Source organism: Silene latifolia, chromosome 11 (assembly GCF_048544455.1).
Source record: "Silene latifolia isolate original U9 population chromosome 11, ASM4854445v1, whole genome shotgun sequence".
Classification (NCBI taxonomy): domain Eukaryota; kingdom Viridiplantae; phylum Streptophyta; class Magnoliopsida; order Caryophyllales; family Caryophyllaceae; genus Silene; species Silene latifolia.
In genome coordinates this window covers 142,857,532-142,885,350 of record NC_133536.1, presented here as the reverse complement: position 1 = coordinate 142,885,350, position 27,819 = coordinate 142,857,532, and the positions used below count along the sequence as shown (strand labels likewise).

General features: G+C 36.9%; 1 long non-coding RNA gene across 3 annotated transcripts; it reads right to left on the bottom strand.

Annotated features, from left to right (window-relative positions):
• Nucleotides 1–18,283: 18,283 nt before the first annotated feature.
• Nucleotides 18,284–20,987, bottom strand: LOC141615107 (uncharacterized). Of its 3 annotated transcripts, none has more exons than XR_012529627.1 (8): nucleotides 20,805–20,987; nucleotides 19,993–20,069; nucleotides 19,818–19,890; nucleotides 19,376–19,449; nucleotides 19,216–19,280; nucleotides 19,039–19,125; nucleotides 18,784–18,882; nucleotides 18,284–18,579 (listed from the first exon to the last, which is right to left on the bottom strand). It is a non-coding gene; the product is annotated as an uncharacterized LOC141615107 (long non-coding RNA). The 3 variants fall into 3 exon arrangements; XR_012529628.1 differs by lacking the exon at nucleotides 20,805–20,987 and adding an exon at nucleotides 20,307–20,386; XR_012529629.1 differs by lacking the exon at nucleotides 19,818–19,890 and having other exon boundaries at nucleotides 20,805–20,984.
• Between the last annotated feature and the right edge of the window lie 6,832 nt (nucleotides 20,988–27,819).

Genomic DNA, 27,819 nt, shown 5'->3' with positions numbered 1-27,819 from the left:
ATAAAGGTTAATTATGGTCAAATTATTAGTGAAGACTATATTTTGAGTCCTAAGAGGTTAGGGTAATTAACTTATGCATAAATATGAGTTTATGTATTTTTGTGATTATAAAATGTTGAAATCACGCAAATCCGTAAAAACCGAGTAATATACGATATTGGCTAATTAAAAGGCGATTTAGCATAAAAATTGAGCATGTTCATACATATTATAATGCTGCATTTTCTTATGATTGTCATAATTTTAATTTATGTAATTTTGAATTATGTAATTTTACTTAGTATGGCCTTAGATTTTAATTGGTATTTCCGAAATGTATGGGAATATCGATTCGGTTGTAATTTTTATTGTGATCTCGTATCACCGTTTTGTAATTTAATAGATTTATTTTATTTTAGTTACAAATGTATAATAGGAAATTATGTAATTTATTATGTAATTTTATTCATTTAGGAGTTCCAAAAGACGGATTTCTTCAAGAATGGCGATACATAAAGACGGTGTTACCTCGAGATGTGTGCCACAACCGAAGTTCAAGGGACCAATGGAGTTGGTTTCCGAATATGTAATAGATTAATAGTTTTTCTATTTTAGGAAAGGCCATACTAGGATTTATTTATTTTATGCTTGCATTTTATTTTATGTCACATGCATCGCTAAATCGCCATAACTAAACATGCATTGTTATTTTATCGAGTTTATCGACCGTGTCAATTAGAATTATCGTAGTTCACCGATTTAGTTCACTTAAAACGTGATAGATAATAAATTGACATGACCTCTCGCTAAAACAAACAATTGAGACATAGCCTTACCAAATAGTAGAAACCATGAAAACCTATTTCGCGAGGGAGTGCACTCGGCTACCCCGGGGTACAAACCTTGTTACGTAGGGGAAGTGGGTGATAAATGTCTAATCCACCGAATTCATGTTGATGAGGGTTTCATCGGCTACCCCGTGCCTAAATTAATATGGGTTTGGATAATGGACACATTTATTCGAAATTTGGATTGAACTCAACAAAAGTAATTGATAAGGGTTTCATCGGCTACCCCGTGCCCTTGTTGATGTGTTTTGGGCTATAGATAAATATTAGAGTAATTTTATCGACCAAGAGTTCTAAAAGTAGAATCGATTAAAAGGTTAATCCACCGAGTTATATTGATGAGGGTTTCATCGGCTACCCCGTGCCTAAGTTGATATGAATTTGGGTCTTGGAATCATTTATTATAGTTGGGTAGAGGTCACTATATAAATGTTCATATCTTGTTAAATTTACAAGTATGATTTAAAAAGACAAATGTTAATATTTCCTTTCCTCCATATTTGTAGTGCATTACAATGAATCCATCAAATGCTACCGCACCCATTACTATTGAGTCATATCACCATGTTCTTGACGACGTATGCTCCAACAATAATTTCGATACAACTAGAGAACTTCATTTCGGGATAGGTTCGGATGGAAACCTTAATTTCATCACCACTTCTAAACCACCCACTACTACTAGACCTCGTGTGAGTCCGTCTCAGGAAGACTACCTCATACGATCTATAGGGTCTTTGTCTCTGGAAGATAAAGATGCCAAAGCTAGTGGGAGCTCTAGCAATCAAGTTCTTGCATCAAAGGGTAAGAGGTTCAAGAAGAAAGGAAAGAAAGTCAAAAACTTCAAGCAAGTTAATGATGAGTGCCATTATTGCTATGGCATGGGACATTGGCTTAGGAATTGCCCTATGTATTTGCGAAATATAAGGGAAGGACTCATTACTCCAAAAGGTACAATTCCTAAAGAAATTTATGTTATTGATATAAATTATACTTCCACTACGACATGGGTACTTGATACCGGTTGTGGTTCTCACCTTTGTAATCATTTACAGGGTTTAAGAGATGTGGAGAAGCTTAGCAAGGGAGATGTGGATCTTCGACTTGGAAATGGAGCTCGGGTAGCGGCCGAATCCAAAGGAACTTATGTTCTAGCTTTGCCAAATGGTTTTGAGTTGTATTTGCATAATTGTTTTTATGTTCCTACGCTCTCTAAAAATATTATTTCAATCGCCATGCTAGACATGGATGGTTTTTGTTTTGTCATTAAGAACAATCGTTGCTCTATTTCAAGGAATGATTTGGTTATTGGCCAAGCTTCTTCCATTAATGGCATTTACATTTTAGAGACCTCAAATCCGACAAATGATATTTATAACATTCAATCAAAGAAACTCAAAACAAGTGACCCAAGTGAAGCGTTCATTTGGCATTGTCGATTAGGTCACATAAACGAGAATCGCATCAAAAGATTAATTTCAACTAATGTGATTACACCATTTGACTATCAATCATTTGGTACATGCGAATATTGCCTACTTGGCAAAATGACTCGTAATCCTTTTAGCGGTAAAGGGACACGAGCTAGTGAACTATTGGGACTCATACACACCGATGTATGTGGACCAATGACTATCACCGCTCGTGGTAATTATGACTACTTCATAACCTTCACCGATGATTTAAGTAGATATGGGTATATCTATTTGATGAAACATAAGAGTGAAGCGTTTGAGAAATTCAAGGAGTTTCAAAACGAAGTAGAGAACCAATTGAACAAAAGGATTAAGGCACTACGATCCGATCGTGGTGGTGAATACCTTAGCCTTCAATTTGATTCACACTTGAAAAGTCGTGGTATTATATCACAACTTTCTCCACCCGGAACACCTCAACTTAATGGTGTTGCCGAAAGGAGAAACCGAACCTTACTAGATATGGTTCGATCCATGATGAGTCAAACCGAGTTACCGAACTCGTTTTGGGGATTTGCAATCAAAACTGCAATTCTATCCTTGAATAATAGTCCCACTAAAGCCACCGAAAAGACTCCATTTGAGACATGGAAAGGAAGAGTTCCTAATCTATCCTATATGAAAATTTGGGGATGTGATGCTTACGTCAAGGCTAAACCCGACAATAAGCTTGCCCCAAGATCCGAAAAATGCATCTTTGTAGGTTATCCTTTAACCTCCCGAGGTTACTACTTCTACAAACCTCAAGAAAACAAAGTGTTTGTGTCTAGTGAGGCTGTCTTCTTAGAAAGTCAATTTATTTCTAAGAGACAGAGTGGGAGAAATTTTGAACTTGATGAAGTTCAAGAGCCACAAACCGAGGTAGAGACGCAAGAAGATGTTCCTTCGTCGTCTAACGCGGTTGCACCTCCTCCACTAAGAAGGACGGGCCGAGTAATTCGCCATCCCGATCGATATGTGGGACTTATCGAGGAAGATGGAACACTCGATGTGTTGCTTATAGAAAGTGACGAGCCCGCCACCTACAAGGCCGCAATCTCTAGTCCTAATTCCACCTTATGGCTTGAAGCCATGAAATCCGAAATGGATTCTATGCTTGAAAACCAAGTTTGGGACTTGGTAGATTTGCCTAAAGGGGCAAGACCCTCCAATGCAAATGGATATTCAAAGTCAAAAATGGCATAGAAGGACATGACGATGTCTACAAAGCTAGGCTAGTGGCAAAAGGATTTACCCAAGTCCAAGGTCTCCATTATGATGAGACCTTCGCCCCCGTAGCCATGCTAAGATCCATACGGATTATGTTAGCGATCGCCGCATTTCATGACTATGAAATTTGGCAAATGGATGTCAAAACCGCTTTTCTAAATGGGCATTTAGAAGAGGAGGTGTACATGTTACAACCCGAAGGTTTTGTTGATTCTAAAAATCCTAACAAAGTGTGCAAGCTTAAGAGATCCATTTATGGTCTTAAGCAAGCATCTAGAAGTTGGAATCATCGATTCAATCATGTTATAAAAGAAAATGGTTTCACTCGAAATATTGAGGAACCATGTTTATACATGAAATTCAGTGGGAGCAATGTTGTATTCCTAATCTTGTATGTCGATGACATACTACTCATTGGAAATGATATTCCAATGTTGTCTTCAGTTAAGAAGTGGTTAGGCAACCACTTCCAAATGAAGGATTTAGGAGAGGCACAACGCATATTAGGTATCCGGATCTATAGAGATAGACCCAAAAGGATATTGGCACTTAGTCAAGAGTCTTATGTTGATAAGATTCTTCGACGATTCAGCATGGACAAATCCAAAAGGGGTTTGGTACCAATGGTAACCGGAACGATATTGAGCCAGACTCAATGTCCCTCCGAACCCCATGATATTGAACGCATGAAGTTGATCCCTTACGCTTCATTTGTTGGATCAATCATGTATGCCATGATATGCACACGTCTCGATGTCTCGTATGCCTTGAGCATGACGAGTAGATATCAAGCGAATCCAGGTGAGAGTCACTGGATTGCTGTCAAGAACATCCTTAAGTACTTGAGAAGAACTAAGGACTCTATCCTTGTGTTTGGAGGAGACACAGAGTTGCGTGTTAATGGATACACGGACTCAAGTTTTCAAACAGATAGAGATGACATGAAATCACAAGTTGGTTTTGTTTTCATGCTCAATGGTGGTGCCGTAAAGTGGAGAAGCTTCAAGGAAGTCAGAATCATGATTCAACAACGGAGGTGAGTACATTGCGGCATCGAGGCGCCAAGGAAGCCATGTGGATCAAGCAATTCACGGAAGGTCTAAAAGTAGTACCTACCGCCGATGATCCCATCACTCTCTATTGTGATAATAGTGGGACGATCTTCCAAGCTAAGGAGCCAAAGTCTAGTAATAGATCTAGACATGTACTTAGAAAGTATCATGTAATAAGAGATTTCATTGAAAGAAAGGAAATTGCGATTTGTAAGGTTGGGACGGATGACAACATAGCCGATCCGCTCACCAAGCCTTTATCGCAGGCTAAGCATGATGGGCATGTTACGTCCATGGGACTTAAACGTGTACCAAATTTTTGTTAGATTTTGAAATGAAATAAAAGTGTTGTTTTTGTTCATGTTCATAATCACATTTGTCTTTTATCTTTAATTTATACTTTGTTACATCCAAACGGGTTGTGGAGACAATTGAACCCCGTTAAAGTGAACACGGATTAACATAGTATTTGCCCATAGTCACTTGTATGGGGTGACGTCTCGAAGTGACTAGAGTGTGAGGCGATTGATGGCAAGTTCAAGTGCCATAGAGTCATGTGAGATGACTAGTCGATCACATAGGCAGATGTTAAGAATTTTTTGTCGGGCCTAATGACCGCTTATAGAGTTTCGGCAAATTTATATAGCCACGGTCGTGGCGAGAGCTACTATAGTATTCAAATGAGTCGATTCTTTTGACTAAAGACTATTCTCCTAAGATGGCACAGTTTCAGATTAACTTTGATTTGTGTTACTACGACCTTCGTAAATGGGGTCAAATGGGCATATTTTGGGTTATGATGGCTGTGGCTAGTCGAAGGGAATGAGTGCGATAGGAATTGTCCACCCCTAGTCAGGGTTATAACAATATCTCGGGGCCACTCGAGGAGTAATGAATTGGAAAATGCGTGGCCACGCTCGGAAGGTATCCGGTGTGGATAAATCCGGTCAATCGGTTATTCTCCGGATCGAGAACCTCTCGATATGATCACTTGCAAGTACGACTGAAAGACACCTTGCATTGAGTGGGAGATAGTAATAGGACAAGAGAATTGGTGACGCACACTTGTCGAGGACAAGTGGGAGATTGTTGGGAAATGTGTCCTCAACAATAGTGCGATCACATGATTTAAATATCATTATTAAATCTCATTTTAAGAATACAATTGGGAAGTAATATTATTCTTGTCAATTTGGTCAACATATATCGGTAATGATTGGTGACTAGAGTTTGACATTACACGTCGTGTGACGGTGGTGATCGATTGACCCCTAGGTCATACCTAAAGGGCAATACACTTAATTGATTATTTAATTAATCGTATAACGTTGCGAGTTGATTAAATTACTTGAAAATTGACGGACGATTTTGGAAGTAAAATTTACGTATCAAATTGAAATGTGATTAAATGAGATACGGTCGGAGTAATTAAATTGTATAATTACTCGGATGAAATAAATTGTTTATATGTAACAATTAAAATGAATGAATTATTATAAATTCAATCAGTTGAAATTTATAAATTGGTAAAATATTTTGGCACAAGTAATTATGAAATTACTAAGTCAATTTTTGTATGTGACGTATTTTTATTAATACGTTGATTTTTAATATGTTAAAAATACATAACAAATATATGTGACATGTAACATGTAACATATTGACAATTGACAAATATAATATGGGATCCATATTATGTAAAGTGCCGAAAAATTGGGGAGAATTAAGCTAGTTAATTGTTTTATTTAGTTGATAAAACACAATGATGAAAAATGCAAGTCTAGGCATGCAAGCCTATTGTTCTTGTGAAGAACAAATTTTTCATGCATTGGCTCCCCAATAGCCCTCCTCTTACACGGTTTTGGGGAAGACAATTGCTTTTGTTTTTCTCTATATTTTTACCAAATAATATACTAAAAGCTAGTGTATCATATTCATTCCACTTCACTCATCCAAAAGAAAAATTCTAGAGAAATAAAATCCTCTCTTTATCTCTCATCAAAACCGAAATAATTCAAGTGTTATACATTATTTTGGTTCAATTTTCTACTAAGATTAATATTATACTAGTACTTATAATATTAATTAGATTAAGTGTTAAGCCTTGGGTATAAAGCTTGGGGAGAGATCTTATTCTTAGATCTTGTTCATCCATTGGAATAGCTCAAGAACAAGTAGAGAAAGGTGATCTCTCTTGTGCCCAATATTGCCGAAATATTGAATGTAAGGACATTATTTCTCTTCTTTTATATTAATGTTTGCATGCATAAAATCCGTTTTAATTTTATGACAAAATTAATTTGACATATATGAGTATGTTAACATGTATAAAGATCTACATTTCCTTCAATATACTATCCTATGAGTTGAGTCGTGATGTTGTTCACGCATGTTAGTACAGTCAGTTATACTGTGCATTTGTTTGTTGGTTGGTTTGAATAGATGACGGTAGTATCATTTGTATACTATCGGAACGAACAAATGCTACCCTTCGGGGATTGGTGTATGGTCTATGGTCGGGGGGGTAGCAGAGGCAGTGCATGAAACGCTCTGTTCCCCGAGTGTCGTTCGGTGTACAGTTATTGCACCGAGAGTCTCGCCAGGTCTTAGACATATAGGCAGTGGTTATACGCTATACATAGTACCTTGGAGGCGTCGTTATACGCTCCACACCGATGGAGGCAAAGTGCGTTATACGCTCCATCGATTAGAGGCGATCGTTATACGCTCTAACGGCGTTCGCTCTATTCGGCTATGCTTTGATGATAGCTTTGTGCCTTCTGTTGCTGTGGATTGTGTGTCGCCATGGTTGCTATGCTTTGATGCTAGCTTTGTGCCTTAGGTTGTGGTGGGTCGTTTGTCGATACTAGTCTTGTAAGTGTTCATGGTCTAGTTCTTGCATATGGTCTGGGTTTGCATGCTTGCATCCGTTTAAGATTGTTAAGTCATGGTAAGCTTTGTTGGGTTTTTCATGAGAATAGATGATCTCGCATGTTTACTGGTTTTACATTTCATTTGTTAATGATTATTGATTATATTCAATTGTTGTAAACATGACTGGGAGAGCATCTAGTTACTCCCGACTGATTGTCGACCCCCATTCTCATGTTGTTCAGATGATTGCTGTTTTTGGATGATACCTTGCTGGAGAAGTACTGTGCGGCGAGATGAATAATAAATTAGGACTTTACTTTATGTTTTAAGAACCTTTGAATAATGTATTAGTTTGGTTTTGGATTAGTAGCGAACCGGATTTGGGCTTGGTGTTTCCGCCACCTTGACCCTTTTATCAGTATCGTACTCTGATATCCTTTTTATATAAGTTTTTCCCTTTGTTTTATAATCCGGGTTGTTACAGAAGGCGTATGTGGACGCGAACTATTCTTCTTCCACCAGTTCGAGCTCATGGCGATCCAAGAGGACAGTCCGCGATGCTGAAGGGACCTCCTCAAGTCAGATGCCCTCGTTTGGGCTGTTGAAGTGCTTCGGAAGATAAACGGGAAATGTCCCGTTGTAAAAACTTTGTAATTTGAATTTCTGTTAGACATTTTATTTTGCTTTTAGACTTTAGACAATAGCGTAGTTAGTCTTTAGTGTGAGACCGAATATATACTGCGTATTGTGATTTTGGTATTTTGGGGAAGTATTTTGCTGTGTTTTTATGCAGGTTTGGGGAAGATATCTGCATTGGGATGTGTGCCAAAGGAGAAAGCCTCGATCGAGTATTTTTTGTACTCGATCGAGCAGAATGCCCAGGTAAAGCCTTCGATCTAGTAAACTAGAGTACTCGATCGAAATGCCCATATTGAAGGTTCCTCGATCGAGTTGTCCTGTACTCGATCGAGAAGAAATGGGGAGCTAAAGTACTCGATCGAACATTCTATTGTTTTCGGCCGAGAAGAATCCAAGGAGGAGAAGGAACCTTTCGATCGAACAAATCCCAAGTTTTCGATCGAGCAAAATGGTGAAGAAAGCCTTCGATCGAGCTGATTTAAATCACTCGATCGAGTGAAAATGTTGATAATACGCAAGAGAGTGTTCTATTTCCCTTATTCTATTTCATTTCTTCTTCTTCCTTCTTCCTTGTTTTTGCGATAAACCCCTAACAAATCCCCCAAATCCCCATTTTTCTTCCCATTTTACCAAATTAATTACCCACAATTTGTTCTTTGCAATAATCTCGACCAAAGCCCCTTAATTTCCCTTTGAAATTCGTGCTTTTTCCGGTTTTTTGGGATTTTAGGGTTTGCGAAAAATCGGGTTTTAATCCGATTATTTGGTGCTTATTTGTTGATTTTAATTTCATTTCTTCTTGGGTAATTCACAAGTAAGTCCTTCTCCTTATTTCCTATTGTTCAATTGAATTTTTCGGCCTTAATTTAGCATTTAGGTTTTCGAAATTTTTGAAATTTGGGGAGAAATCGTTTTGTTGTTGGATTGTGCTCTGATTTTAAGACTTAGTTTGCTTAATAGGATGGATAGTAGTTCTTTGCCCGCCTCTAGTTCTACTACTGCCCCATCTACCTCTGAGACGGTGGTTCCTGCTGCCACCACCGTCACCAGCCCTGTTGTTACTACTACTGTTACTACTGCCCCTATACCATCCTTGGTGTCGACCCCTGCTGTGTCGACACCCTCTGTCACAGTTACTTCGTCTGCACTCGTACCTAGACCGGTCTTTGGCCATGCTCCAGCCCTAGCTGCTGCCGCAGGTTCACGAGGAGAGAGACGGGGACGAGGAGAGGGTTCCACAGCTGCTCGGGGCATGGCTGCCAGGTTTGTGGCCGATGACTCTCTAGACTTGCTTCCCAAGTATCCTTAGATACGTTAGTTAACTCGCTTCATCGTAAGCGTTTTCAGCATTTGATGGCCCGTGACATTACCTCTACAAAAATTTTGTGTTGTTCTTCATTAGATAAGTTGGGGATTTTAGAACCCGTGGCTGAGTTATTGAACGGGACTGGGATGACTGGTTTGACCACGTTGAGAGCGCTCACGTATGAGCAAGTGACACTAGAGTTCTTTAGCTCTTTTATGTTCTCATCCGCTGCCTATGACACTGACCCGGAGAGTTTTTGTGTTTCTTTTCGACTGTTCAACCAGACTTTTACTTGGACCTTAGATGAGTTCGGGAAGAGGTTGGGTTTGACTTCTCATGGCCATCAGGATGCTCCTCGGAAGATCCTGTCTTTACTTTGGCCTACCATTGCACAGACTCCCTACGACCAAAGCAAGGTGGCTCACGTCCATCTTCCCCCAGCTCGTTACTTTCTTCGTCTCATAGGAGGGACGATCTTTGGCCGTCGCGAGCCTAACAACGTTGAGTTGTCTATTTTAGGGGGCTATTTGAACATTGATAGCCCTACATTGCCCGTACCCTCTTCACTGACTTCCCTCGAGGCCTGACACATGTAGATAAGGATGTGTACCTAGATTTTAATGCCATTCAGGCGATGTTTTGGTTAGCTAAGGACCAGCGGACTTGGAAGATCTGTGGTTCCGAGTCCGTGACCTTACCGTTTCCCGACCTACCAAGTCTTTCACCTTTGACCACTGTGTCGGGTAGGTTACCTCCACCTTTACCTTCCTACCTCCTTACACTTGCTCCTTCCACTTCTTCCGCTTCTAAGAAGCGGAAGCGAACTGAGACCGGAGAGGGGTCCACACCGACTCAGGCTGGGCAGACGTCCAAGTCCACGTCCACGCCTACGCCTACACCGACCCCTATCCCTACTCCTTCAGTTCCTCAGTCGGAATTGCCGGCTAACTTTGTTCCTTCTCCACCCTTTGAGGCACCCGAGGTCATGGACCAATGGCGTCGTGATGGTTTGTTGCCTGAGATGTGCAGGAGAGTGGCTCGTATAGAGCGGGATTAGGCATTTGCCTTGTTCTCTCTATATGAGTACCACATGCGGAGAGGACGTCCCATTCCAGACAGCTGGCCACACCCTTCTTTCTACCGGTACCCGGCGGAGGGGTACCCACAGCCGGAGAGCGAGGCGGACACAGCTGAGCCGGAGGAGAGAGCTCGAGCTGACGAGAGGAGGAGACGGGAGCAGAAGCGTGACCCCGACTTCACGGTGGTTGGTGAGGAGGAAAAGGCTGACGAGTAGCTACTTGTCTACTCACTTCCCCAGTTTTCTGGCTGGTTTGGGGAAGTTCGCTTATTTTGTAAGTATTTTCGCTTTCTTTATTTTTCATCTCCATTTATTTATTTTTTCATTCATTTATTGGTTGTATTTATCCCGTTCCCCGTATATATACTGCTGGTGTATGCTGGAGGACAACGAGGGCGTTGTCCGTTTTGGTTTGGGGAGGGTATTGCATCCTTTGAGTCTACACTTGCATTTGTTTTTACATTCACGTTTATTTTTTGATTGCACTGTTGTTTTTAATTTCAAAATATTATGAAAAAATCACAAACAAAATAGAAAAATTCAAAAATATCACGTTTATTTTTGCATATAGGTCGAGTCGGAATGGTAGATTTCTGCGATGATTTTGCACTGTAACTTGTCATTTAACTTAAGCCTTGCTTCAGATTGACATTTTATTAGATTTGTCATGCGCATAGTCTACGAGTTAATGTTAAAATACAGCTGAACATATAGACTTGACCAGAAAAATTGGCAAACTACTTTAAAATTTCTAAGATTTAGAGTCGTATAACTGGTGTCATTCATGACCAGTTCATGTAGGAATTGAGAGTAGTATACTCCTTGCATAACATGTTCATTATTTTGCACTTCTATGAAATTCGATTGCTTTTTGCTTGCATACATTCGGGTTTGTGGTCGGTGTCACATGCAGGGAGGCGCTTGCAATTTACCCTTTCTTTCATTTTCACCCATTTAGCTCCACATTAGCCAAACTTAGCCGCTTTGACCCATTAACTACACCCAAATTAAGCATGCCTGTCAAGCTAGTTTAGTGTATTTTTGTGGTATATTTTCCATTGATGCGAGTTGGTTTGTTTTATCTTGTTTGGAGTTGGTAGAAAAGAAAAGAAAGGAGGATATGTTGGAATTGAAAGAAAAAAGTTCTGAAAAATGAAAAAAAAAGAAGAAGAAAAAATTTGGGCAGGAAAATGAGAAAAGAATTAGAAAAGAAGAAAAGAAAAACAGACCGTGTAAAAAAGGGAAGTTTGTGACGGTCTTACTCCTATGCATTATTTGTATCTTTTTGAGGAGTTGTGTATTGGTTGGTGAGTTTTGTGCCTATAGAGGGGTACTTGAGTTTGATTTTATAATTGGTTAAGATTTGGATTTGCTTAGTATGGTATTGTTTAGGTGCTAGGTTAACGCATTACCTCCACATATCTCATAACTGTTTTGCCTTTGCTTACCCGTTGCCTCACTAAACCATAACTTTTGTAAGCCTTCGCCTGTGATAGACACTGTTTGGTTGGAATGTATGTATGGTGATTAGAATTGTCTATCATTTTTGTTGCAAGCATGTTTATGTGGGTCGTAGTTTAGGTGAGTGACTATTTTCTCTTCTTCTCTTGCACTTTTATACTTACCCTTTGCTTCATGAGAGAAGAGTGACCGGTGAGAGTCCAATTTTAAAGGTCTTGCAAGGTTGACAGTTCAGCTTATTTATAGACATCATACAACTCGTTTGCGCTTGACTGTTGTAGCTATAAATGTCATTTTTGTTTGCATTAAACGATTTGAGTGGACAAGTTATAGCTAGCTCTGAGTTTTCATTTTCGTTCCATTAGTTTGCATTTAGTTTACTCGAGGACGAGTAAAGGTTCGGTCTGGGGATATTTGATACGTGCAATTTATATAGTCTTTTTAGCCTCTTATTGCACGCATTTTTATATCATTCTCGTTGTTTTGTATTGCAAAATGCCCCGAATAGGCTACTTTGGTTTGTTTCGTCTCATTTGCAGGAACGGACCTCAAAGTGGTGAAATCGTGCCTCATTCGTTCCTCCTAGCTTGCATTTATGGAGATGGATGATTTAGAGCGGAAGTGCCATGCCTCGGGAAGCGTGAAGGAGGTCCTTGGAAGCTGACCAAGCGTGTTCAAGCTGTTTTCAGTGGCTAACCATTCGATCAAGAGCTATTTTGGTCGATCGAGTGGTTTTGACGGTTCAAGATGTTCGATCGAGTCCCTGTTGTACTCGATCAAAGGGTACTAATCTGGAGGCTCTCGATCGAATGTGCTGATTGTTCGATCGAGAGGATTTGCTGAAGAATTTATCGATCGAGAGGTCTCAAATGCCTCGATCGAGTACTTTGCTAATTTACACGGGTTACTAATCCGTGATTATCTTAGTTTATTTAATAAAAACTCTTCCCTATATAAGGAAGACGGCATTAGGTTAAATCATCATCTTTTATCATACTTTACACTCTTAATCAGTCCCTAATTATCTTGAAGCAGACACTTTGTTTTCCTTTCTCCTTTGCTACGTTAAACTCGTTCTTATTGCTGGATTCATCTCTTTGTAATCTTTCTCTACTCTTTATACTCAATTTAATTCCTTTTGCTCTTAATTGTTCCTTAATCTCTGTTTAATTATTGTTATTAGTTTGTGCAATATTGTTCCTTTAATCTTCCTATTATGTCTTCCTCTAGTTTATTCATCATTGTTATTGTTAGTATCATTAATAGCACGAGTAGCTAGTTCTCTCTATGTCAGAATTAGGGGAGCCATGGTAGTGAGTTGACGATGTTATGAATAGGTTAGATCATTAAATTGTGAGAACTGTTTTATGACAATATAATTGTAATCGTTTAGTTGAGTGCACGCTTCTAAAATTGTTAATTTGGTTAAATTCAATCCTAGATCGGAAGATTGGAATGAACTGACCTATTATGAACAGTAGACTACCCTTACGAGCACGGAAGTTAAGTTAGTTGTATTATAGGTTGGATAGCGGACCGGAAGGACCTTTCTCTTACCCTTCTCACATTAGATTGTCTGAACTATTTATGACTGAGTTGATTAATTGCCATGGTGAACCGACTTACTGACATATCTCTCTTTATTTGACCACACTCCTATTTCTCTTCATTGTCTTTACTGCTCAATTTCTCTTGCCCTATTCCTTTTAGTTTAGAAATCTATTTAAAACCCCCATTTGTTACCAGACAGATTTAGATAGCAGATAGATATAATAGCCTCCCTGTGGAGATCGACCCTACTTCCACTAGCTTCTATTAGTTGTCTTAGGTATTTATTTTTGGTACTAAAACTATCGTATCACTTACCCTCCTCACGACGTGCTGCCACTCGTCGAGTCCAGCCTCTATCACTACCTCAGGGAAGGACGTGATCTCCATGGACACCGTCATACCAGCTGGGCCTGGGTACTCCAAAGTCTCAGCTAAAGCTCGGGTCTTCATGCCCGCCTAATCGATCTCCTGCCGAATCAAATTTGTCAACTATAATCAAAGGAAGTCATCATTTCCAAACAGCCGAGTAAGAAGTATACTCATCACGATCGGCCAGTACGCCAGTCTCCTCTACACAAACTCCGAGTACTTGAGGTCAGGGAGAAAGAGAGCGTCACCCCTCGCTCCTGCCAGGTCAGCCGTCCTCTCAGCCTCCGAAGGCTCCCTAAACATCGTCCATGGAGGATCGATAGGAACCGTGAAGACGTCACAGAGACACTGCCTAGCCAAACGCTCACCCAAGTACCACACAGGCCCCATGGGCGTCGTAAGAAGCAGCTTGCTCGAACTCCTAGGCCGGAGAACATCGGCCACAAAGGCTCGAGCACCAGGGTAAATCTCCTAGGGTCTCGACACCCACTACATTGGTATATCAAGGGTCATTCCTATGATCGCTATTAATTGAGAAAAACAAATAGAAAGTGAAAGCAAGGCAGAGTACTTACATTGTCCAACTGAAAAGCGTTGACACCCCTCTTGCAGGTGTCGTAAGCAGACCGCTGACTCTTCTGCCAGCACATGATCCAATCTCTCATCACGGGGTACTCTCTCACCACGTCCGCAGCCCTCGTAGGAGCAAAGCCGGGGAAGTACGAGTACACCCATGCCTAGAAAACAAAGGGTTATTTCAATCAAAAAATGATCTTTCATTTCACCTACTATTGTTCAAATGATCTTTCATTTCGTTTCGCAATTTATTCTCTAAATGATCTTTCATTTCACCAATTATTCTCCAAATTATCTTTGATTTTCAAATGATTTTTCATATCTATTTTCTAAATGATCTTTCATTTATTAAATGATCTATGATTTCTAAATTCTATAAAGACAAAAGATATAAAGGAAGGTTCATACCTCCAAAATGACACCTAGATCGACAGTAGTAGGAGAAGTCTCCTTCTCCATCAGCTCAGGACGAACCATGGCCCTCATGTATCGATTAAGTGTTGGAGTAAGTGTCCTCAACATTAGTGCGATCACATGATTAAACATCATAATTAAATCTCATAATAAGAATACGTAAGAGATGATTCATTATATAGTCAACTGATCAACATTAATCGGTAATGATTGGCTAACTAGAGTTTGACATTACTGTCGTTTGACGGTGGTGATCAGTTAATCCCTTAAGGTCACACCTATAGTGTTGGAGTTAGTGTCCTCCACAATAGTGCGTTAACATAATAAATCTCATTAATGGAATATCATCAGATATTTAATTATTTGATCCTCGTCAGTTGATTAACGTAAATCGATAACGGTTGGCTGACTAGAGTTTGACGTTATTGTCGTGAGACGGCGGTGATCAACTGACCCCTTTCGGTCACACCTAAAGGAACAAACCCCAATTGACAACTAATTAATTGTATGAGATACAATTTATTTAGTCCCTTGATTTATAGACTAAAAGGTTAGTCGATTATTTTAGAGAGATTTTGAGTCGTGAACTCGAGGCGCGATAATTATTATTTAATTATGTGATAATTGAATAATAAATTTTTGAGATGGGAATTAATAATTAAGAAGTTAATTTTTAAGATAGGTACTAATTTACTAATGTGATTAGTATTGGTACGTAAAAATATATGTGTAGCTGTACACGTATATTTACGGAGTGTTTTAGTCAATATTTATCGGGAAGCATTTAAACATAAAACGATGTTTAAATAAAATTTACACGTATTTGTGCGACAAATATAAGAACCAAAATGGACCCGTAAATGGGTAATATGGACAGTGTAAATTGTGTATATGGTTGTGTGCACAAAACACAACTATGACACACTTGTGCATGCCTTTTAATCTAATTGGTGGTGCATCTTTCCATTGCTTTTTGTCTATTCTATGCACCAAGTCATTGGGCATAAAAATACAACTTAACTCCCTCACTTAATCCATCCATCCGTCCTCCCTTCCTCCACACTACAACATTATTGTGTTGTTTTATTTTTTTTCACTCAACTCAAGAAGTTTTGATGTGTGAAAATAAATTCATCTCTCTAAAATTAATATAAATATTTTACTAAGATTGTTAGTAATCAAAAAATAAAATAAATACTAAGTGTATTAGTATTTACATATTATAAAGGGTTAAATTTAACAAGTATCTAGTTTATATTTGTTAGATTATTGGGTATATGTTCTTGGGTGCTTCTTGAAGGAGATCTTCTATTTTGAAGATTTGCAAGGAGGATCTTCCATTGGTATAAGCTCAAGAACAAGCTAGTAAGGTGAACTAGTTTGTGCCCTTTTTACCACAAATTCAATGTAAGGAAATTGTTCTTTCCTTTTATGCTTTCATATTAGCATGCATGTTACATAGATCACATAAACAACAATTTATGAGATAAATTAATTTTATTAGAGAGTCTAATATGGATCTATGATCTTTCAAGTGGTATCAGAGCTTAGGCTTGTAATTTGCATGTTGATTTTAAGCATTTTAATGAATTATGAGATAATTAGTAAAAACTCAAAAATTGTGTTGGAAGAGGTTTTCGCACGAAATTTTTGGGACATGCATACCTACTGATCTCAAAAGGTTTGTGGAATTTTTTGGTGATTTGTGAAGTAATTTTGCTAATTTTAATGATTTTTGGTAGAAAACCGAGTCAAAATGTCGAATTTTAGTGAAAAATTGACTAAAATTAGTTAAATGTTGATTCGGTGCATAGAGTTTTTATGGTAGTTCATGCATGTTTTCTACTGATTGTATGCAAAAAGTTGAAGGTTGGTTCGGACTTTTGTATGTTTAATGATTTTTTGAGTAAAAAGTCGATAAAAGCCCAATTAATTAATCATAATTTCGAAATTTTTGATTCTGCCCATGATAAATTTATGTACATTTAAGAATATTATTTAAATGTCAAAAGTGATTTTGCATGTGTGTTTTCACTTTGTTTTGATGTTTATTGGTTTTAGTGGTTAAAAACCGATAAATATCGATCTTTTTCTTCACAAAATTTATCCGGAATTTTTGGGCAATTTTTCTGATATTTTGGTGTTCTTGAGAGTGTTCCAGAATACTAAAAATGTTTGTTTCAATTTTTTGGGTAATTTTTCAATTATTTTGGATTTTTACTTAAATATTATGATTTTTTCGATTAAATTAGCAAATTATGACCAAATCAAACTAATAATTTGTCATAAAATTAGTGAGGACTAATTTTGAGGTTCAAAACAGTTTGGACAATTAGTTTGGACTTAAATGAGATTTAAGAGTTAACTATTGATTTTTACATGTTAAAAATCGATTAAATCCACAAAACCCGAGATGGATACCAATGAATGATAGGTAGGGCGATTTTGGCATCATTTTACAGCATTTTAAGCATATTTATTTAAGTTGAATGAATGATAATCATTTATTTAAAGTATTTATCTTGTTGTACCTAGTATGGCCTAGTTAATTTTAATCGTTATTACCCGAAATGAATGGGAATATCGATTTGTTTGTAATTAAATACAATCTCGTATTGTCGGTTTGTAATTAATTAATAGTTTTATTTATTTTATTAATTAATGTATAATAGGAATAGCTATGTAATTCATTTGTAATAGTTATTTTTACCGGCGTTTCCAAAAGACGGATTACAACGAGACGGAGTCTATTTTTGGAAGGTGTTCCAAATCCCACAAGGAAGAGCCACTTATGGAATGAAGAGGCAAGGGACCAAGGAGTTGGTTTCCGAAATATAATAGACTAGTTTTTATTAACTAGGTGGTCATACTAGGATTTATTCATATGCTTACATGTTTGCTTGTTTTATTTTCGCGCATGCCAAAATCGCCATTCACATGCATTTTATCTTCGCGATTGTCAATTCACGTCATTTACATTCGCCGACTTAGTTCACTTAAAGGGAATTCATGACTAAATTGACAAGATCTCTCACATAACTAAAATTGAGATTAGCCTTACCACACTACTACAGAAATCATGAAGGACATCGGACTTCTAGACACATGGACATCGGATTATAGGCCGATGTAGAGTTCAGTCCCGTCCATATGGGGTGTAATGGACATGGGACTTTAAACCGATGTCCATTAATATATGCACATCGGATTTTTAAATATATCCGATGTCCATATGAGTAATGAACATCAGATTTTAACATTAATCCGATGTCCATATGTGTAATGTACATCAGATTTTTATAGAAAGCCCATGTCCTTTGAAGCTAGAATTACATCGAACTTTTATAAATCCGCTGTCCTTTATATTGTTTTTTTTTTTTTTAAATTTGAAAAGAGCAGGCCAATTCATATTGCATTACATCAATTTGAATGCCAAAACATGCCAACTGCCATTCAACCAAAATGATCGATTTCAATTAATAAAAACCGATCCCAATCAACATACAACGCAACCGTCTCCGTCATCCGAATTCAACAACTAACGAACAACAACAAAGGGCATAACAAATCCCTGCCAACATAACATATGGTCTTGCAGATCATGTAATCAGTTTTTCAAAATGCAACTACCTAATACATTACTACGCTAGCTAGCTATCTACGGCTAGATATTGAGAAAATAGTTCGCCCACAAGTCCCGAACCTCATCTAATTCTTCTTGTGAATATGGCGTGGTGTCTTGAAAAACCTGTAATGCATATTAATGACAATGGGGCAGTCAGACATGGCCTCACAAGGGCAGCTTCATATAAGCTAATAATTAAGGGAAGAGGGTGCAGCAGCTAGCTCATTGAATTGGCAGCAGGTTCGCCCACAATGCGTATAGGCAGTCGGTCAAAGTAGGATAATTACTTGAAAAAATACCGAGTTTTGCTATAATGTCGAAACTGACCTCATTGATAGCTTTTGTTGGATTAGAACGCGTGACGATTTCCAGCATGTACCTCATGACGTAGTACCCGCATTCTACAACACCTTGTTGACGAGCACACTAAAACAACAACTCGACAAGAATTAAACCAATAACATGACTTTGTCAATTAAAAGTGATTGATGATCAGACATTGAATTAGTTTTATGACACATGACATGTTTGTCTAATCATGAAATTTCTACCAATGAACCAAATTCAATTAAATAAACATACCTTAGAAACAAATCAGTAGGCACATATCTATAATCAATTGTCTTCAGCTCCTTGCATAATTCATGGCAAATTTCCCAGACTCCCAACCTCACCATAATAATGCAAAATACATTAATGTTTGGCAGAGAACAAGAGATAAATATGACGATATGAATGTCATTATTCGTAATTACACACCTAAACTAATGCATCTAATCTTCAGGTCCAGTCATTGAACAAACGAGAAGATAGCGAACAATACCCTGCGGCAATAAAACACAACACAGCTTCAAAGTACAACCATAATAAATTAATATCACAGTTTAGAAGTCCATAAATGGCACGAGAGAGCACATACATCAAAGCAGTTGTAGAATCCAAGATGTATGGGTGTCAAGTGCTATCAGGCATATATTATATCAATATGACAACCTGAAACATTGAGGTGTAGCCAAAGTGTCGACAATAGTTGATCACGAAAACATGAGAACAACTTCACATTAATGCAGAAACATTTGGCCCAAAAACAACCGCAACCTTACTCTATTAAAACCTACCAAGAGGCTCATTTTGTACGACCAGTAATGAAAATTGTCGTAAAATGAATTGACACTGCAGTTGTGTCATGATACATAAAGAAAAATGTAGTGAGTCGTTGCCTCAAAGGTACATTTAACCCTCTCTTTAACCCTATAAAATTACTGAACAGAACACAAGGATTTGGGTTGGTGAGAGTGTGAGACCGTCTCAAACAAAACTCATTAAAAAATCATGTATATGATAAAGAAACCATTTCTTACAATTGATTGCAAATACCCTATAGCACGCATCTTCTTCAATTAGTCAGATAACCTGTTACACTGGATTCTCATCCTGGTAATTACAAACATTATTTAAAAAAAAGGCCCAACTCAAAGTGTATATGATAAAGAATCACTTAGTTCATCCAATAAACACATTAAAAGGATATCATACCAAAGGCATCTGGTTGATATCAGGGTCATTCTCGTGATCAACAATCCAAGTTATCGCATCCTCAAGGCTAGAATTTCCTGATGACAAAAGATAGATATAGAACCAAATAATATATAAGTACTAGTACCTAAATAGTCATAAAGAATTTCAGTTTATTAGTTAGCCAAGATCCATAGGAACAGAAAAAGGAAAGCGGCTGAAGAAAACAAGACTAATTTTGTGATCCCCAGGTGCAAAACTACAATCAAATAATGGAGATTGTGACATTTTCCAGCGACATGTTTCACTCTAATAAAATTAACAATCATACTAACCAGAATAATGGAGTGATCAAGTGGCATGAGAGAACGGGAATCCCATTTTTTTCAGTTGTTCCAGCAACCTTTGATTTACTTCATTAACACTACCATGTCTAGAATAAAAACTACAATCAAATCATCTCTCATCCTAACTCAACAAACTTACAAGAATCAAGCATTCAAGCTTATTAGCCGGACGCACTATCATTCTTGACTAGAGTTTTGAACAACAACATGAGTATAATACACAATCGCAGCAACTTTATTGTATTCACCAAATTGCAAGGCCTACTTAATTAAACTGAAAATAATCCATCCGTTTTACTCATATCGATTAAAACGACTCATCTTCCAATTAAACTTCGCCTAACCCTAATACTTAATTGTAACATAATTGCTAAAATAATTCAATCCATTAACCCTAAATGATAAAAACAAAACCTAAATTCAGTTATAAACCGAAAACAATTCAGGAAAAACAAAGGATTTAAAAAAGTTGATAAAAAAACAAACCTGATTAAAATCTGCGAACTGGTCATTGACGAGCTGATGTCGGAAGTAACAAGGTGGCTCACAAGGTGGCTGTGGGTCACGAGGGGGCTACCGGCGTTCTATCAACTACCTTTGTCCTGCGAGCCTTGGATGGGGAAGTTAGTTGTTGACGGAGATGGGAATCCGAATAAAAAAGGGGTAATGAGGGATTTTAGAATAATGGTAAGGTCACTCATTTTATGAAGAGTGGGTAATAATAGATTGACTCAGTATGCTAGTGAAAATAATTTGGGGCGGGGGAATTGTTTTCATTTTGCGCCCAAATTGAGGATTATATGGACATGGGTTGTAATTTAATCCGATGTCCATTATAATGGACATGGGTTGAAAATAACAACCGATGTCCATATAATATAATTACATCAGACTTTTATAAAAATCCGATGTGCAAACTTATTACATCTGTTTTTTCAAAAATCCGATGTCCATCCACTGATGTCCTTGATGAATTCTGTAGTAGTGCCAATTAGTAACACCAATGAATCTCTTGTTCATTAGAGCCACGCTCGCCCAAGCGGGGTGTTCTCTTTTTACCTTGAGTAAGTAGGGTGGTAAGCGGTTATCACACGCCAAAATTGGTTGGACTCAACGGGATATAAGACGGTCTTGTGTTCCGGGGCTAGTAGATGGATTTAAGGAAATCCGTCGACCAAGAGTTCTAGAGGTAGAATTAGTCAACGTGACTTACCGAATTTACACAATTATGGGATGTTTCGCCCAAGCGATGCCTATTTTTGTCTAAAGACGGATCTTGGAATCATTTATATAATTTAGTGGGAGGTCATTATATAAATGCTAAAACTTTTTGAACATGTTTTCACGAGTATTTTAAAACATTGAATGTTAATTTTTCCTATTTTTGTTCTTTAACGTATTTACTATTACATCGCGCACTTCATCCTCTATTTATTACTATACTCGTTTCGTTCTTTCATAGGAAGCGGTTTCTTTGAAGGAATTCGGTAGCAATGATTGGTAACATGATTTACTAATTCACCTACATAAGCTTACAACAATTATTGCGATTATTATACAACTTTACATCCATACATATTTAAAAAGGGGTTTTCATGTTGCAAACTCAAATTACGAGTTTAAAAAGGAGTCAAATTTTATCAAGAGAGTCTTGATTTCGAAAGTGACACCTCCGTCATGATAATGACATATTAATTACTCAAGAGTAATTTAAATGTTTACGAAAAGAGTTTTCAAAAACACAAATAATACTCCAATATAATACCGTCAAATGGCTCAATTCAATAAAAGCCAAATCGATTGTTTATGCGCTAAAGAATTTAGTCATATGATAACAATTGAACGGTTAGGTAGTCCAATTTCGCAAGAAGTTGAGATTTTGCCACATGTTTCACTCACTTTATAGTAATTCACTCTTACTAAGTGTATAAAATATCACAAATGACATGAAGAGAGGTCTTCATGAGATTCATTTTTGCTTGATTGAAGCAAAGAGGAATGTGAAAGTGAGTGGGAGTTAAGAAGAATCAACCCTAGATGTATGCGATAGAAAAAAGTTGAAAGAGACATCTACTCAATGGATAGGCTAGTTCCACTATCTTAGTATGACATACTAAGTATGGGTCATTTCTTTGTAAAGAAGTTTACATGAATTGATAAAACGTAAGACGTCTAGCATAAGACATTTTTGTATCGAAATGGTGCTAGATTAGCAATGATTTCGATATGGGACAAATGTACCTAAATTTGGTTTTAAAAGAATGTAATCATCTATGTTTATACATAGAAGGCATCACTCATGTGATTTAAAACAAAATGTTGTACCTACTCCTATGATGACTTCGTGGTTGGTTTAGACCACTCAAGTTAGAGGAATTTTACATTCTTCACGAAAACTAAATATTATACTATCTTGTAGATTTTAATGTCTGTAATTCGGTGAACCCAAATTGATCAAACCTCAAGTAAATTCGTTTACACGAATAAACGATAAGCACATCGAACAACCATTTGATTGTGAGTCTTATGGTATGTGTGCATGTATTATGTTTTCTTTTGTAGAAAAGAAACACAAATAGTGAGGTGATCGACCATATACATACGGTTGTGTAAGGCCGATAGTTGGTAATATACATACTTGGTTACTTTTACCGTAATGTTAAGTAGATATGAAAACCTCATATCTATTTAATAAGACATAAAAGTAATTTTTGAAACATGGAATATTTTCAAAATGAAGTAGTAAACCAAAAGCACGTCAAGATCAAGATGTTGATCGGAAGTTTCAAAGAAATGACTTTGAAGATCAAATGGGTAATATCAAGTAATGATCCTGATAATCACTAAGAAGATTGTGAACCAGTTCACATAATACCTTCTCCTTGGGACACCATAGAGTATGGTGTAGTCAAGTATATAAACCGAACTTTATGAGATATAGTTTGAGGTTTTTTCGCAATTTTTGTAAGCTATTTTTCTCACTAAAAGTTTAAAACCCAACTATAATAGCCTAAATGACTCCATACGAGATATGGATATGGAGAGTCCTTAACTTGTCTTTTATACATTTGGGATCATAAATGTTTATGTTCAGAACCAATTTGTGTATTTGTGAGGGTTATCCAAAATTGAACCACTTGGTTTTTACTCCTCCAAAACGAGAACAAAGAGTTTGTGGCTCATAATGCTGTCTTTCCAGAAAGATTTTCATTTTCTGGAAGACAGAGTTGGAGAAATTTTGAACTTGCGGAAGTCCAAGACCCACAAACTGAGTACAATGCAAGAAGACGTTATTTATTGAGGCTCAGTGGTGAGTACAATGCAAGAAGACGTTCTTTATTGTGGCTCAGTGGTTATAAGGAGAAAAGTAACGAATCTTAAACCCTCATCAAAGGCTTTTCTATAGTATGAACTCTATGTGATGGCGTATCACCATGCAATTCGAATTGATCTCCTTGCACATGATGCTATAAGGAAGGAAACACGAGATGTTTTCGAGACTTGATTTAAGGTGAATACTTTGGTTGGTTACCTTGATCTTGTCGTAAAGGTTACATAAGATGTTTAAAATTTGGGCTTGTTATAGAGAGTTTATGACAACCCAAATGCCTTTATCAATTCATATGTTCTTAGCAATATAGCTTCTCATGAGGATGAGATTCGGCAAATAAATAATGAAACTTTCTCCTTGGGAGAAGTTTTGTTGATGTTATCAATGCTAAGTGATCTATATACGTCAAAGAGTTGGAACTTTGGGTTCAATCATGTAGTCTATTAAAATGGTATTATTCGAGTGTTGAGGTACCATTATGATACATGGAGTTTAGTGGGAGCTAAAGTTAGTTTCTTAGTCTAAATATGTGTTTGACATATTAGTGACTAGAAATATTATCGGGTGAATAATTGACAGTATCATGGCGCATCGTAATTATCCAGATCTAATGAGATAGATCTCGATGGATATTAGCATTATAGTCAAGATACTTATGTGATAAGATTCTTGACTCGTTCAAGTTGTTGAACAATTAATATGATCTCTTGTGCTTCCGCTGCAGGATCTATTAAATATGCTAAAAGCTTCTCTCGCCGGGACTTATCCTGTTGAGAATATGAGAAGTCATTACCAATCATTTTATAGTGAGTGTCACTAGATGATTATCAAGAGCATTCTTGAGTACTTGAGAAGCACTGAGGATTTACTCTTATAGTTTGGAGGAATTTATGAATTTTGTGTTAAAGGATTACACGGGAACATTCCTATGCTTATAAGATGTTATGGGCCTCGTTAAGGAATGGTTAGCATGTAAGTGTGTTATGTGCATAAAGAATAATATGTATAAGAAGTTATACATATATGTATAAGAAGTTATACATGTATAAAGAAGATATGTATGAGGAGTCATACATAAAAGATGTCATATGAAGAATGTGTATGTATAAGTGTTATGCGTACAAATCATGAACGAAAAGCTAAGTACATTACAGCATCCGATGTTGTAAAAGAGATAGTTGATAACCGGAATTTAATGGAACTAGAGTAGTTCCGTTAGCCGAATATCGTCTCCGAGAGATCGTGAAAACAAAGTGGGAGTGTTTGACTGGCTTTAGAACCAGAGTCTAAAACCTTGTTTAGACATGTACTTAGAAAGGCTCTATATGATGAAAAGATTGCATAGAACAAAGGAAAATTGCAATGGAAATTAGAGTGATGCAACTGTTGCTAATCCTCTAACCAAAACCGTTGGCATAAGGTAGACATGATGGTTACGTCATCTCAATGTGATTGAGCCGTATACCTTAATTGCTGAAGATCGTCATGTAAATATTGGATAGAATATTGATATTTACATAAGTGATGATCACATTCATTGTTAGAGTTTCTTTAAGAACTCAATTATTCAGTTTGACTGAAAACATTGAATACCTTGTTTATCTGAATAAGTCGTGGAGACAATGTTGAACAATATTCAAGTGAATAAGATGAACATTGTATTTTGTCCCTAGTCACTTAATGAGGTGACGTCTCGGAGTGACTAGATTGTAAGTCGATTGATGGTTGTTCAACACCATAAGGTCATATGTGATGACTGGTCGATTACATAGGCAGAGTGTGTGACACTTTGCCGGACAGTGACCATTTAGAGAGTCCCTAAGTTCTATTATAGACGCCTGGTCGTGGCGGGGATCTCTAAGATGTTCTAATGAGTCGATTCTTTTGACTGGAGACTATTATCTGAGCAGGTGCAGTTTCCGAGTGACTTTGGTTTTTGTCCTAGGTCGTGCCGTGAAAGGAGGCCAAAAGGGCATTTACTAGGTCGTGGTGAGGTGTATTGTGCAATAGGATAGGTAGGGCATATAGGAATTGTCCACCCACGTTGGGTAACTATATCTCAAGGCCACTAGAGGAGTTAATGACTACAAATGCGTGGCCACGCTCGGAAGTAATCTGTGAGAGATTTTTCCGGTCAGGTAGTCACACTCCCGATCGAGAAAACCACTCGCGATGTGTTCATGTGCAAGTGCGACCTGAAAGACACCTTGCATTGAGTGGGAGATTAAAACGGACAAGAGAATTGGTAGCGCACACCTTGTGTCGGACAAGTGGGAGATTGTTGGAGTTAGTGTCCTCCACAATAGTGCGTTAACATAATAAATCTCATTAATGGAATATCATCAGATATTTAATTATTTGATCCTCGTCAGTTGATTAACGTAAATCGATAACGGTTGGCTGACTAGAGTTTGACGTTATTGTCGTGAGACGGTGATCAATCGACCCTTTCGGTCACACCTAAAGGAACAAACCCCAATTGACAACTAATTAATTGTATGAGATACAATTTATTTAGTCCCTTGATTTATAGACTAAAAGGTTAGTCGATTATTTTAGAGAGATTTTGAGTCGTGAACTCGAGGCGCGATAATTATTATTTAATTATGTGATAATTGAATAATAAATTTTTGAGATGGGAATTAATAATTAAGAAGTTAATTTTTAAGATAGGTACTAATTTACTAATGTGATTAGTATTGGTACGTAAAAATATATGTGTAGCTGTACACGTATATTTACGGAGTGTTTTAGTCAATATTAATCGGGAAGCATTTAAACATAAAACGATGTTTAAATAAAATTTACACGTATTTGTGCGACAAATATAAGAACCAAAATGGACCCGTAAATGGGTAATATGGACAGTGTAAATTGTGTATATGGTTGTGTGCACAAAACACAACTATGACACACTTGTGCATGCCTTTTAATCTAATTGGTGGTGCATCTTTCCATTGCTTTTTGTCTATTCTATGCACCAAGTCATTGGGCATAAAAATACAACTTAACTCCCTCACTTAATCCATCCATCCGTCCTCCCTTCCTCCACACTACAACATTATTGTGTTGTTTTATTTTTTTTCACTCAACTCAAGAAGTTTTGATGTGTGAAAATAAATTCATCTCTCTAAAATTAATATAAATATTTTACTAAGATTGTTAGTAATCAAAAAATAAAATAAATGCTAAGTGTATTAGTATTTACATATTATCAAGGGTTAAATTTAACAAGTATCTAGTTTATATTTGTTAGATTATTGGGTATATGTTCTTGGGTGCTTCTTGAAGGAGATCTTCTATTTTGAAGATTTGCAAGGAGGATCTTCCATTGGTATAAGCTCAAGAACAAGCTAGTAAGGTGAACTAGTTTGTGCCCTTTTTACCACAAATTCAATGTAAGGAAATTGTTCTTTCCTTTTATGCTTTCATATTAGCATGCATGTTACATAGATCACATAAACAACAATTTATGAGATAAATTAATTTTATTAGAGAGTCTAATATGGATCTATGATCTTTCATATAGGACAATTCCCTTAATAGATAAGTTGATTAATTGTATGTCGATACAAGTTAATCAATTCCTTAAATTTGAACAATTCATTTGTGAGTGAGAATATTTATATCTTATTGTAATTTGATTAAATAAGATTTATTTTATTAATTAAAAGATTTTATTACTAAAATTCGTTATTGTTTGTGAAATAATTAAATTAAGAATGATTGATTAATTATAATTGCAAAATGTTGTGAATTATAATTATATGACCCATTTTATCTATGTGATCAAGAATTACTAGACAATTTATTATATGTAATTTAATTAATGTATATAATGATATTTATTTGATAAATATGCATTAAATTAATTAAGAACATGTTACATGCTACATGTGAGATATTGTGTGACAAATGACAAATTGACAAAATAAAATGGGAGTCCATTTTATCTATAATAACCGAAAAAATGGAGGGACTATAGATTAGTGGGTGTTTTATTTAATTGATTAATAAAACAAAATCATAACCTATTTTGAAGTAGCCTTGCATCTATAATTCTTGTAAAGAATAAAAGTAAAAGTGAGAAGGCCATGCATTGGCCATCCACCACTACCAAACCGGCTCCCCCCTCCTGCTTAGAGAATTGGTTCTCTATTCTTTCATTCA